We start from the raw sequence: 13917 nt of genomic DNA on the forward strand, positions 1-13917 counted from the left end.
TCAGAGCATTCTGAGTTGATCTGACATGGTCCCATGTGTACTTTTTTGGACACCCTTTGGCCCATAACTCCCAAAGCAAACAAGGTAGAGCCACAGCACCTGCACCTACACCCACATTTGTGTGGTCCCGGATACAACAGTGCCACCCGTGAGCCTCTAGGCCAAAGTCGGTGCACAGAGTTGACATTAGGAACCTGGGACCGATTTCAGGCGACAGGCCAGGTTGTGAGCTCTTTTTTGAACTTACTCCCATGTATGTAGGTGTTTCCTGTGGGAAGTTATAATGAAAATTCCAGATTAAGGAATTGCATCTAATTCAATGCAAAAAAATGTAGATACAAATCTGAACTCCATAGACACAATTCTGCCCTACATACAAGTGAATGGAAGTTGAAACTTAGAGAAAATTTGACTAAGTGTCACCCACCAAAAATGTTCTTCAGAAAGTGGTTTAGAACACATTTCAGAGCATTCTGAGTTGATCTGACATGGTCCCATGTGTACTTTTTTGGACACACTTTGGCCAATAACTCATCAACCAAACAATGTAGAACCACAGAACCTGCACCTACCCCCCCATTTGTGTGTGTTCTAAACACATCAGTATCCCCCTTGAGTTTTGTAGCACCTATAGTTCCAGAGTTAGGCAAGAAAGACAGGTAGAGATATAATAGGTAGTGCGTTTTCATCTGCATCGCCTTTATTATGAAATATGTCCCAGCCTAACCTTCTTACCCTAACCTTTTCACACAAAGTTGGAGCGATTGCAAATTCGAGCACAGCGTCGGAAAGCCCTTGCTCTGTAGACTCCAGAAATGTCAATGCCTCTTCAATACGTTGTTCCATTAAGGAGATATAACCATTTTTCTAATTTTGGAATCTGGAATCCGGAATCCGGAATCTGAAATCTGGAAGAGGGAGCCACCTGGCTTATTTTCACGGTATTGCAACGAAAATTGACATCCTCCTATTTTAAAGGTAGGTAGATGCCTGCGATCAGAAAAATCGTGCGATCGCAGTGGTTACGTCCATAATTGCGTAGCACCTATATTTCAGGTTTTTTACCCGAGGTTAGGTCAGATTCCTCAAATTGTATCGTCGAGCTGATCGTTTCTGTCCTACTTCCGTCGCTCTACGACCTTCCAGGACAGAGTAGGCAGACCCTAATTAGGGTAAGGGTAAGGTTAGAGTTAGGTTAATGTTAGATTAAGAGTTAGGGTTTGGCAAGTAGTGGTTATGGGTAGTTTTAGAGTGAGTCTCCAGGAAATGAATGTAAGTCAATGTGATGTCCTCTGAAGTGTGTGTGTGAAAGTGAAAGAAAAAGAGAGCTAGAAGGCCAACACTGAGTGGTATTGAGACTGCTGGGTATGAACCCAGGTTGTCCATCATGGTTGGACTGAATATAGAAGTGGTCACTCCTGACAGCTCTACAATCTTAGATTTTCCAGTCTATTTGAGATGAAGGGGGGGATCACAGGGGGTGTCAGCCAGCTCGGCAGCTAATGGTGGCAGAAAACCAGAGTTATCGGCACTGAAAGACTCATCCATCTTCTCGCCACTCCAGTGGCGAAAAGCAAACACGCAGAACAAGACGCCCATACAGCATCCAGCTCTCACACTCTTGGCCAAACACACCTAACAGAGATAACAAGACGCTTAAGAGGCTGGGGAGGGCCAGGAGGTACCCACAGTGCTGAAATGTAAATAAATCCTGCTAGCTGAATAAAAATAGGTATGAGCAGAGATTCACCAGCCATATTTGGTGATATTAGGTGCCATTTTTATGCTACAAATATATGGAAAAGGATTTCTAAAGATGTATCACTGTCAAGTTCATACAGTATATTAAAGACCTACAGTCCATTGATTTTACTACAATATGTTTCTTTTTATAGTCATTAGTTTTCATAGTTATTCAGGATAATACAAAGACTCAACAGTTAACAGTAGGTTCTTGTAAATGGGATCTTTCTTTCTAATAAAATGAATGTAAGTACTATGTATGTAATTAAGTTAATATCATTGACTGTTTACAATTTTTTGTTTTTTTATGCATTTTACTTAGTCGAAGTACAATGTAGGCAAGTTGTACAATGTTGGGCTTTGGAAAGTTGTTAATTTGTCATTATTTGTAGCATCTTTGCACCAGTTATTCACAACTTTTTTGAATTGTGAGCCCTTAAAATTAAACCACTCATTAGGATATGGTGTATACATGTGAGTGATTTGCTCATTTGTTCCTCAGATTATTTTAATTTGGAGGATTTGCATAAACAGAAAGGGGTTAAAATTCACAAGGAAAAAAAGAGAAAAAAATGTCTAGTTTAAGTTTATTTTGAGACCCTTTGGGTAGTCCCAGCCCTATAAGGTTGAAAACCACTTTCTTGGACTGTAATTGTAAAAAAAAAAGTTGATTTTTAAATAATCTATTGATTACATGTAATTAAAGGTGAAATTAAAATGAAAAAATAAGAATTGTCAATGGAATGTAACTCATTACAAAAGCCTCAAGCACTGAACATAAAGACAATTTTGAGGCACTTGTACACCTCATCATCTACTACCTTCTACTTACATTGTGTAAGAGATCTCACTACTGCTTTCTGTCCAACTCTTATATTACAAATGTGAGGAATTAGTCAATAATCTTGTGATCACAAGACACTGAACAAATCAAATTCAGCGTGTTTTGTTGAAATATTCTGAAGTTTACATTGAAAAGTCTTTTGAACTAAGTTTTAAGGTATATTTGCCAGCTCCCCGAGGCATCAATCACTATTAATGTAAAGTGATAACTTGCCCTTTTTTACGGCTTTTATATTTCACTGCATGATTAAAAACATGTTAAAATCTTTCTTTTATTCAACAAATCATTTCACAGCCCCCAGGGTGATTGAGGGCCTCAGGAGAGAAAGGTCATTCTATAGCTGACTGAGGTTGCACAGCCCCTACTCGCTGCTCCAGCCACAGACAGATCCTCTCATCGAGGAGCGTGCCATTTTCTTAACGCCGGCTGCCCCGTATCAGGACCCACAGCAATGATTCCGATTGACGATGATAATTTAATCTCCGTCTTTCAGCCGAGCGGACCACCAGGGAGGCGCACAGGCGTCCAGGCCAATATGCATGGGAGTATTTAAGCAAGAAGGTTTAAGAGCTATAACTATGATATATTCCACCAGGGATTGTTCTAATGGTTCCCCTCTCCTGTGTGGGAGGATTTGGAGGGTCAACATATTGTATTGTGCTGACCCACAGTTAGTGCTTTTGGCACCAAGCCTGATAAAGCAGGACGTCTCTTATAGGTTGTTACGCCAAGACCATTTGAATGTAGGTTGAATAAAGAGTCGATCAGTTTAGAGAGAGACATTTGTGAGGTGAGACATAGGAAGATAAAAAATTCAAAGAGTAGAATGCAGATCTTCACCAGGCAACAGATGGTGAAGCACCTACTGCAATGCCACCTCAACTGCCAGATGCAACCAGCAGAGATATGCAAAGAATGAATAATTTTTTTTGTTAAGTATATTAGAGTAAGTTACCTTACCTAGATGTATGCAACATTTTGAATAAAGCCTTTTTTTGTATACTATAGTCTCAGTTGTCTTCAAGATTTGTAGAAAAGTGTAATGGTATTGCAATCAATCATCCTGGGTTCACATTATTGTATAAATTTAAGGAAACAATGCATAGGACAATACATGAGACCATAAGTCTAAACTTCTCCATTTAAACATTGTTATATATATATAGAAAACTTCATTATTTATTTTGAACATTACATGCAACCAGGTGGATTTACAACAATATAATAGATATTGAAATCTACATTTTTGGAGAAACTCACAAAAGCTGAAATTCTTAATAACTTACCCCTGATGTTGCCTGTTCGTAGGTCGGAGCCTGCATGTTCCCGTGGAAGTTGTGGCTATTCAGAAGGTTAAGGATTTGGCATGGAGCTGATTAAATCACCCTCAGAAACTGAATTTTATTCCAAAAAGGTAACCACTATCATGTTCAATTTCTCACATTTATACCAAGTTTAATGAAAACCAGTTCAGAATTAAACGAGTTACAGTCGATTTTGTAGTAAAGTCTGCATCTCTCATTCACATTGTACTTGTTTACTAGTAGATCTTGAATGCTCCAATATGGCGACTGCGCAGACACATTGCAATTCTCGTAACAAAACAGGGATTTACATCAATTTTAGAGCCACAACAAAGACCAAAATGTGGCCTGTGATGGTGTAGCTAAACCATGTTTTTTGCCTATCACTTATTGATGACTTGCAGCCCCTCCTGGCCAGTTAAGAGGAGTGAGGGGTCAGCAGTCAGTACAAACAGAGTAGTGAATAAAATATGTTTTCAACATTTTTCGAAAATTGTGAATAGCCGCAACCTTGAGAGGTCTTTCAGCATACAGTAATAAATGTGCACAGAAAATGTTGGGCTAATGGGTCGAACAGTATGTGAGATTATCTGCAGACAGCCCACAAACAAACAACCCACTGCATTAAAGATAATAATTTTCATGGAAGTCCATGTCAATTTATCTCTATTGCCAGCTGATAAAAACAGTTCCACACTAAATTTTGAAGGCTTTTCCACTGACTTTTCAAAACATACGTCTGTATCTGCAGCTGTAGATCTAAATGGATTGAAAAAATACCCATGAGGGGATGAAACAAATGAAACAGTCCTCCTTAGTATTCAGCCTCTCTACCAACATTGGAAAATTAAATGTCTCTGAGCTTTATTCATAAGCTGTAAACTGATATCATCTGAGGTCAGGTTTTTTTTCTAAACAGGCATTTCCCCCGGTGCCATTGTTGTTGCTATATTTAGCAGCGGAGGGAGAGGACACACGTGCCACTCATGAAGGGCCATACAGAGGCTCTGTTTAACTAGCCGCAGTCACAACAGGCCAGTGTGCTGCTGCTGCACAGAGGACTCTGTGTCCCACTGACACCGTTACCACACAGGACAGCAGGTCACACCGGGGAACTCCTGCCTATGACTGGTACCAAGCCACAGGATCTAGTAGATTGTTTTTCACACCTCAGATTGGGTGCAGCAAGTAGCACTTTCTGCAAAATGACCCTGATATAACAGCATTTGGCTGATACTGCAGAACTGTTTGGCCTGAAGCTGAGGTTTCTGACATTCAAGCTTTTGTGATCACACATCAAATGTAGCTCCAGTGCCAATGCTCCCCTCTGTATACACTGCACAGTTAAGAAGGTATTTGAATTTCCACGTCTGTGTGATGGAAATGTTGTCACCAAAGGCAAAGGCTCAGTGCGGACATTTGTCCACATTTGTTGTGACCGTGCATACTCGTCCCCGTGTGGAACGCATCCTCTAAGCGGATTCCAGAAAGTAGTGAAAACAAAATTAATGTTAAGCTGTCTATGTACACATCCAATCAGAACTACAGTACAGCCCTCAGGGTGATATTTCAGAGCCATGGTCTGGGTCAGACTTGCAAGAACGTCAGTAAAATAAGAGACCAATGACTCAGGCATACTAGACATATTCAACTAACTCTATCTTTGCTCCTAGGGATGGAAAGGGTGGGTGGGAAGTTAACAAGGGAGATGCATTTTGCTAAAAGGGGTATGGTGTCCCTCTTGATATCGCCTATTGGTTGCATGTATAAATACACATATGCAGCTCATTTAGAGTAACTGATGCTTTGTGGCCGTACTTGAATATGACAGTCTCTTGTTGCTCTTAACCTTGTAAGTCATCATCATTCATTTTAAATGTCAATATAGCCAATCTCACAGCACAGCTGTTGACTGCTGTTCAAACGTATCATGACCCGTGATCAAATTTCATAGTTGTGCAGTTGTCTGACAACAGAAAACAGATGTTAAAAAATATATGACCCACATGGGGGATGCTGATGTATCACATATTATAATATTATCACATGTCCTCTATGTTTGTCAAAATACGGCAGGTAATTTCACTTTAAGATCACAGAGGACATCCACAATTATTACAAATTGCCACAGGTCCCCAGGTAATAGTGGTCCCGTGTGAATACAGCTTTAGACTTAAATCTGTAACTAAATAGAGTATTATATTTAATATGAGTCCCCCCTGGCTGGATACAGACAACCATGCTAATAGCTACATGATTAATATGGTATATTTTCTATGGGGAGGTGTTTCCGTGAAAAGCCGTGAGGCCTTAAAATGTTACAACCAAGTTTTTAGTGGCTTACACCAATTTTCCAGCCATGTCTGCAGTCTAAAAATGGTTCTTCGACTCTTATACGCACCTCTGAAATAGTGGTCGTGCCGTAAAAATGTCCCCTTATCTTTCCTGTGTGTGTAAATCCTGGCTTGTCTAATCCAAAGCTATATAACCCAAATAGAGAATGGCTGTGGTGAGACAGGAAGGATAAGTGGGGAGGGGGGAGAAAAGAGAAGAAAAACAAGAGGGAGGTGAAATCCCATCATAGGAAAGAAGAAAATCGAGTAAAAACAGAAAATTAAGTGCATACTTTGCCATTTTATATAAATAGTAAGAAACGTGTCGGTGCTGCTGTGAAAAGGAGAGAAAGGATCGTTTTTGAGCTGTGGCTGTTTCTGTTCTGATTTTTAAAATGAGTTTAGCATCATGCTAAATTAGAACCATAGAGGGTTCTTCAGCTTCTCCCCATAGGAGAACCCTTTTTGTTTGCTGGCATAACATTTTATGAGTTCTACGTACCTCTATTCAGAACCTTTCTTCTCTCTAAGGGTGCTAACAAGAACCTCTTTATATTCCTAGAGGTTTATCTAGAATCCACTCTATGGAGAACCCCTCTATATTCCAAGGATTTTACCTAGAACACACCCAGACGGTTCCACCAAGAAACCATCTATATTCCAAGGTTTTACCTGGAAGACACCCAGAGGGTTCTACTGAGAATCTTTTTATATTCCAAGAGTTTTATCTAGAACCCACCTACGTAGTTCGATGGAGAATCCTTCTATATTCCAAGGGTTTTACCTAGAACCCAACCAGGGGGGTTCTACTGAGAACCTTTACATTTGTCAAGGCTTTTAAATATAACCCACTCAAGGGGTTCCACTGAGAACCCTTGAATATGCCAAGGCTTTTACCTAGAATCCACCCACGGTGTTTTACAGAGAACCCTTTTTAGGTTTGAGAAATACTTGAAGAACTCTTTCTTCCAAAAGGGTCTTTGGGATATAAAGGGTTCTGAAAGGAACCCTTGATGAATCCTTACTATAAAAAAAGGGTTCTTTAGAGGTAGAACCTCAGGTCTGCAGGGAGAACCCTTTTGGAGCCCTCATTTCTAAGAGTGCTGGACTCAAACTCACTGCACTCTGCGTTTGGATACCAGCTGTGTCATCTGCTGCCACTCTAACAGGTTTTAGTAATAAAATATGAGACAAAGCCTTAGAGCCAACTCAGCCTTTTGCACAGCAGTTCGACAGGATAAAAATAAACCGAGGAAAAGAGACACTTTAAATGATGTGGTGTTGCCAAGAGGTGTATTTCTGCTTGGTATGGAATATGGGCGGGAGTCAGAAAATGAAAACAAGGGTCAGAGAAACAGGTCAAGAGACGCAGGTACCAAATCACTCATCCTAAGTGGGTAAAAATGGACGGATGAAAGATATATTGACTTTACCTTCCCCAGATGATGATGATGTTAGTGTTGATGATGGTGACGGCAGTGGACGGCCGCAGCGACGCTGACGTCTCGCTCCCTCGGGTGTCCTTCGGGTGCCAGGACAGGAAAAGGTGGGCTGGCTTTTCACCACTGGGTGCACCCCTGCCAATGACATCAGAAGTGAGAACGTTAGTTTTTACTCATTGCTTCAGGTGCATTTTCTCCGACCACCGACTCCCCCTCTGCTCTCCGCACTTTGTTGCAGCTGTCCTACGTTTTCCATTCTGTTTGCTGTGTGCTCATTAATGCATTAGAGCAGTAGACAATGCTTTTTTGAATCCTTGCTGAACAACAGATGTCGAGAGGTAGATGAAACTGAGAATGGTGGAAAACAGAGAGTGATTCATCCAAACAGTTCCTCTTAGAGGGAAACTAAAACAGTGTGGAAAGTTTCGCATGTAAACAAGTGCACTTGTGATATTTAAAACACAGTTTGTTTCATGGCATGTATAATGATAGCAGGGGTGTACCAATCCACTTTTTTCTGTTCACATCCAGATTCCACTGCTCTTTTTTCTTTTTCTTCTTCTTCTTCTTATTAATTTTATTAAGATTACATGAGGCTGAAACTGGTTAGAGCATTTGCCACCTGGAAAGCTTAGTTTGTGTAATCTCACTTATGTGGGATTGTGGCTTGTGACATTCACATGTGCTGCAGAAAGTGCTGAGAGATGGCCCGTGTTTCCCATGATGCATTGCTGAGAGTTTAAGTTTGCCATTTTATGCTCCAAAAAGCAAATGCTCCTTTTTGTTGGTGTTTGTTGTGTGTTATCCTTTTTTTTTATATGCTATCTCTCCTCATGTTGCCCTCATTAATCTTTCACCATATGACATTGTGCTCTGTCATTATAATAAGACAGCTTTCTTGTTGGGGTACCAGTAAATGGAATTTTGCACCGAGGCAGAAAAGAATTGTTAATGTTGTTTGCATTAACCATAACCAATACTTCAACTTCAATTTCAACGTCACTGGTATTCCAAAGGAAATTTATATTTGAAAGAGGCACTTAAACCCCCCTCACAGCAATACACTACAATCTTGACTTCAGTGATGTCACCGGGGAGGAGACAAGTAATTATACGTTTGAATTAAAAACAAAATCACTATTAGCGACACCATATCTGTTTGGATACAGACACAATAAGCAGTCTAGCTACGTGTGTTAGTAGCTAAGCCACACGATGGATCTGCTTTGGTATGTACATGGAGTTTTTAAAACCAGTAACAGACATCTTAAGTCTCTGAAGCTTATAGCTTCCAGAAAATGTGCTGCCCAACATCAAGGGCATTTCTCTGATATCATGTGGTAACATTTTCCCCTCTTTTCTAAGAATTTCAGCTTCCTCTGTGCATGGATAAAGAATCTGCAGTATGTTGTACATCTATCAGGCCGATGTACCCTACACCATGTGACCATGTGAGGCGCCTGGGTATCTCTTGATTCAATTGTGCACATTTTTTACCAAATGTAAAACATCCCTTGTGTATTCATGGAATTAATTGTCATTTTCAGATATTACCAGTAGGCTGAATTGAGTTTTTGTGGGAGCAGAGCTGTCTCTGGGAGAAACCCCTCCATATACAAAGTCTTCTTTTTGTCTCTAACATATACACATTTTTTAATGAAGGACATTAAAAAATGTCCACCATCTGCAGAATTATAGAAGTAGAAAGTGATGGTGCTACAGGGCTCCATTCCCATCACCTAACACCCAGCATGTGTGTGTTTGTGTGTGTCCCCAAACCAGCGGCGAGACACACATTCGCACACTGTCTCAGTCTGAATGCAGTGGCATACTGAGGACATGAAGCAGAGCCTTTTGTGTGAGTGACTGTGAGGGACTGCAGCGATGACATGGTACTGCTTGTGACCCTCGGGGTGAAAAAGGCAGGTTATAAACCCAGACCATGCCTCTAAGTAAAGAGGGCGGCCGACATAAAGAGTAGAGGGGGAGCGGGACGTTGTGCATAAACATCTAGCTGCAGCAGATTCACCAACATGACCAAAACCTTGACTCTGTTTTTCAGGTGCCATCATCTTTCATGTTCCCATCCAACTATTTTATGTGAATAAGAAAAAAACACCTATCTAATTGGGAAAAAAAACAGAATGGAAACTACAAATTTTGAAAGAAGGAATACAACTTCTGTCTTTTGAATTATGCAGAATAAGAAACTACGCCCATTGCTCCAGAAATCAGTTCAGTGACTGTCAGCCCTGTCCATGGTCCTGAATTGATGGGGGGGTTTAACAGCAAACATTTCAAGTGATTTAGATGTTTTCCAATGTGGGAAATTTGTGGGATGGCTCATTTGGAATAATTTGCCATCCAAAAATGGCATACCACATATTATGGTTAGCTAGCTTGAGTGTGAGATTGCTGGAGTGGAAAGCACGGACCACCATGGGAACTTATTTCAGAAAAGAATATGAACTGTAGTCTACGGCGGAAGACAATTTCTTTTTAAATCTCGTTTGAACTGTCATGAATTACTCATATGATGTTTGTAAGTGTAAAAGATAATTTAACAAGTCAAGAAAGTCGGTGTGTGTGGTGAAAGTGTTGAAGTATAAGACTGAAGATACATAGTTAGAAAGACTACACACTCAGAAGTTACAGTGATCTTGGTGTTGGTGACACATATAGTCTGATCTAAATGAAACTATATAACTATAAAACTATATGTTTATAAAACAGAGTCATGTTTAAATGGACAGTTTGCCCCAAAATAAAAAATACATATTTTTCTTCTGGCCTGTAGTTTCTTTCTGCAGTGGACTCTATCTGAACTACTTTAGAATCAACCAGAACTACTTTTTTTTCTACTAGAAAGACAGTAGTTCCTGCATGAAACTGGAGTAACTGGGTCATGATTTTTGGAAAGAGACACTGGTTTTGAATTTTTCAAGTATTTTGGAGCACCACAGGACTTGTGCCATTTAATCCCATTTTATTGTAGAGAAGGCAAAAAGCTCTAAAAACTCCAAAACTCCTTTTTGATTTTAGGGTGAACTCTTTAACTCTTTAATATTAAAGCAGTGCATGCAAACTTGTCAAAATTGTATCCAAACACACGTCAAATTGCATTGACATACGTAGAACCTTTGTTAGTTCTCTGGAAAAAAGGTGTGGCTCTGACATTTTGCAAAGTACCTGTACTGAATGAGCCAGTCTGCTCTATAAACCGTTCACAGTTTCTGCTTTTGCGCTACAAAAATGTGTGGAAATGTTTGCGTCTCCCAATTAGAAAGAAAAAGGCATCATCACACACAGCTCATGGCTGTTTTGGGAGTTGTTCTCGATTGCAAAGTACTGCTGTATCACAAGCCATGATTAAGTTGTTTCCTTTTGCATCTCTGCAGACGGCCTGCAGACACATTTTTCATGAATTTCACACTTGAGCCAATGTATGTTGAAATAGAAAAACTCATTTTCAGCAAACGAAGTACTAGAATAAGTGCTGATGGCTGAAAAGGCAGCAAATGTTGACTTTTTTCCCAGTTTATCTTGGGGACTTTGAATAACATTAGCAGTATTTCAACAAATATGCAGTGAAAGTGAAATCCACAGATATCACACACGTACAGGTTTTGCACAGTCAATTTAGTTCTTTTCTGAAATGAGGTCAAATGCAAAATGCTGACTGGCAGCTGACAGTAAGTCACCTATGATATAATGTGCCATTGACTGTATTATGTAACTGAGAATATTTCACACTGTCTGCATTCATTATTTTGGTAGCCTACTTGAATTTGCAGGAAATAAAACATTTAAAACAACATATAAACAAGATAATGATATACAAACATATCTGTTGTCCAAAATCCACTTTCGCCCAAGTTTGAGTGCTAACCAGGCGAGACAGCCTAAGCTTTATTTTCATCAACTCTCTATTTTCTCTTTGAGTCATCAGGTTTTGACATTATTCTTGGAGAGCTGCTATGATGCAAGTATCTTGTTCGCTCCAGATAAAACAAAGACTTTGGCGCGCTCCCTCTCCCTCCTCCCTGCTCTCGCCGTCTGAAACTGGACCCCATCCATCCCCGATTGTATCATGTTCGGCCTGTCCTCTCCTTCTCCTCTCTTTTCGTTTCTTGGCACACGGTTCACCGCATGAGGTCCTGGCCTGGGAGGCCTCAGGTTGTAGTAATGACAATGTTTTCACTAAACTGCCCTCTCAAGGCAGACGCAGCCCCTATCAGGTTTCATACCATGGTCCATTAGGCTGGTGACTCATCAGTGCTACCCTGGCTGTTTAGGTTTTTCCCCCCTGTTCATTGCTACAACATCTGGGGAATCTGTGGCCAAAGGACAAGAGGACAAGAGCACCACCCCTTGAGTGTGTGAGGTGCTAAGAGGAGCATGGACACTAGCAAGCAGAGATATTAGCGAGTCCATCAGTCACTTTATGCAATAGAGATATTTGTTTCAAGATGCTTTCCATGAAAAAGAACTGTGGTTTGCCAATTGACTGTCCTTCCCCACTTAGTTACTGCTGTTACGCCCTTTCTCACGCTACATATATTCAATTTTGAATGATGCAACTGTGTATTTTGATAGCTTTTCACTCACTGAGTGTATCAGCTGCAGCTAGCTGCTGGAACCTGATGCTAAAACCCCATGAGGCTGCTGAAAACATCGTCTCTAACATGCTTCAATCTTACCTGCTGATTAAGAAAAAAACTTTTAAAAAAAAGTGCTTAAATATTCAGACAATGGCGTTTGTTATATAATGCTAAAAGGTTGCCGAGGTTAAATCTGTTGCCAAACTGAACATGTAATGCAAGTTTTTCTGGAGCCATCTTCACTGATATCATAAACTCTGTATTAACACCCATGCAAGAAAAATTCCAATCCTTAAGTAGTTTTCAAAAGTTGGTTAATGACATGAGAGTAGAGCTTCTTCCAAAACTCCATACTTACATGCTATTTAGTACGCTAAAACTAACGACAGCCCACGACTGATTTTCCCAGTCGACTAGTTATTTTAAATCATTAGTTGACTTGTTGTCACACATTTATGATAATTTAATTTTTGGGGCAAAAAGCGAGTCGCCTATTAAATGCTGACAGCAAAAGTGGGAATGACTCTGAATGTGTCGGAACAAACCAGCAAGGAAACTGGAGGTTTAGTTAATTTATTTGAACGCAGTATGACCTTGTTGTTAAAAAAAAAAAGAATAAATAACTTCCAGCTTCACAAATACAAACAGTCAACAATCCTCCTGGCCTTACGGCACGGCGCAGCACCAGAATGGAGAATTTGAGGGGTTTTTTTTCATTTGCTTTTGTTGTTTTTTCTGCAACTATTAGATAAATAAAAATAAATTTGTTTGTTAGTGTTTGGTTTGTTTGTTTGTTTTGTGGATTATGGTTTGTGTCTGTTGATGAGTTGTGTCTGTTTTTGTTATATAATATATAAATAAATAAATAAATAAGACATGGTGGACTACGACTTCTCTCACCCTCTAACCATTTAGTCGATCATTATTATTATTATTTTTTTTTTTCAGTAGGTCCAGGGAAATATTGGAATATGCAGCCATTAGACATTATGCCGGCATAAATTTCCCACAATGCAAAGCAGCAGTGTCGACAACAACACTACCATATCAGACAATGGGGGACAGCAACCAATGCAGCTCTGGTGAAACAGTAACAGTACAGTATAAGTCTTCATTTTCAAGGAATTTAATCAAATTCTTATACTTTTATGACTGTGTATTTACTTTAGAAATATTAAGGTTAAAATAGCTGCTACTCTTAAGTCAGTGCCCATACACAGTGCTTCAACATCTGGATGTTAAAATCCAAAGCTTGACAGACCTACTGTGACTAGTTACATATGCTAAGCTATGATTGGCATTTAACATATTTACATTTAAATTCATACAAATCTGTATCAGGCAGAATAACTCACTTCCCGTAATTTCACATGCTGTACAAATAACTGCAACCTGCCCAACGTCAACCAAATCAGCAGAGTATCATTAAGCAATATCCAAGAGACAACATAAAAACATCTTCACGTAATCTCGCCCTTGCTTTTCTGCTCAGTGTGTCAGAGGGCGAGGTTGACCCAAAACACCCGGCGATAAATCGCGATCAAAAGACAACAAGAGGCAGTGGGAGCATAACTCATGCTCGGTGGGATCACACATGTGGTGATCTTCTATAACTCACGCAGGGCTGCTGCTCTGTGTTGCCAGTAACTG

Source organism: Lutjanus erythropterus, chromosome 17, assembly GCF_056507025.1.
Source record: "Lutjanus erythropterus isolate fLutEry1 chromosome 17, fLutEry1.hap2, whole genome shotgun sequence".
NCBI classification, from domain to species: Eukaryota; Metazoa; Chordata; class Actinopteri; order Lutjaniformes; family Lutjanidae; genus Lutjanus; species Lutjanus erythropterus.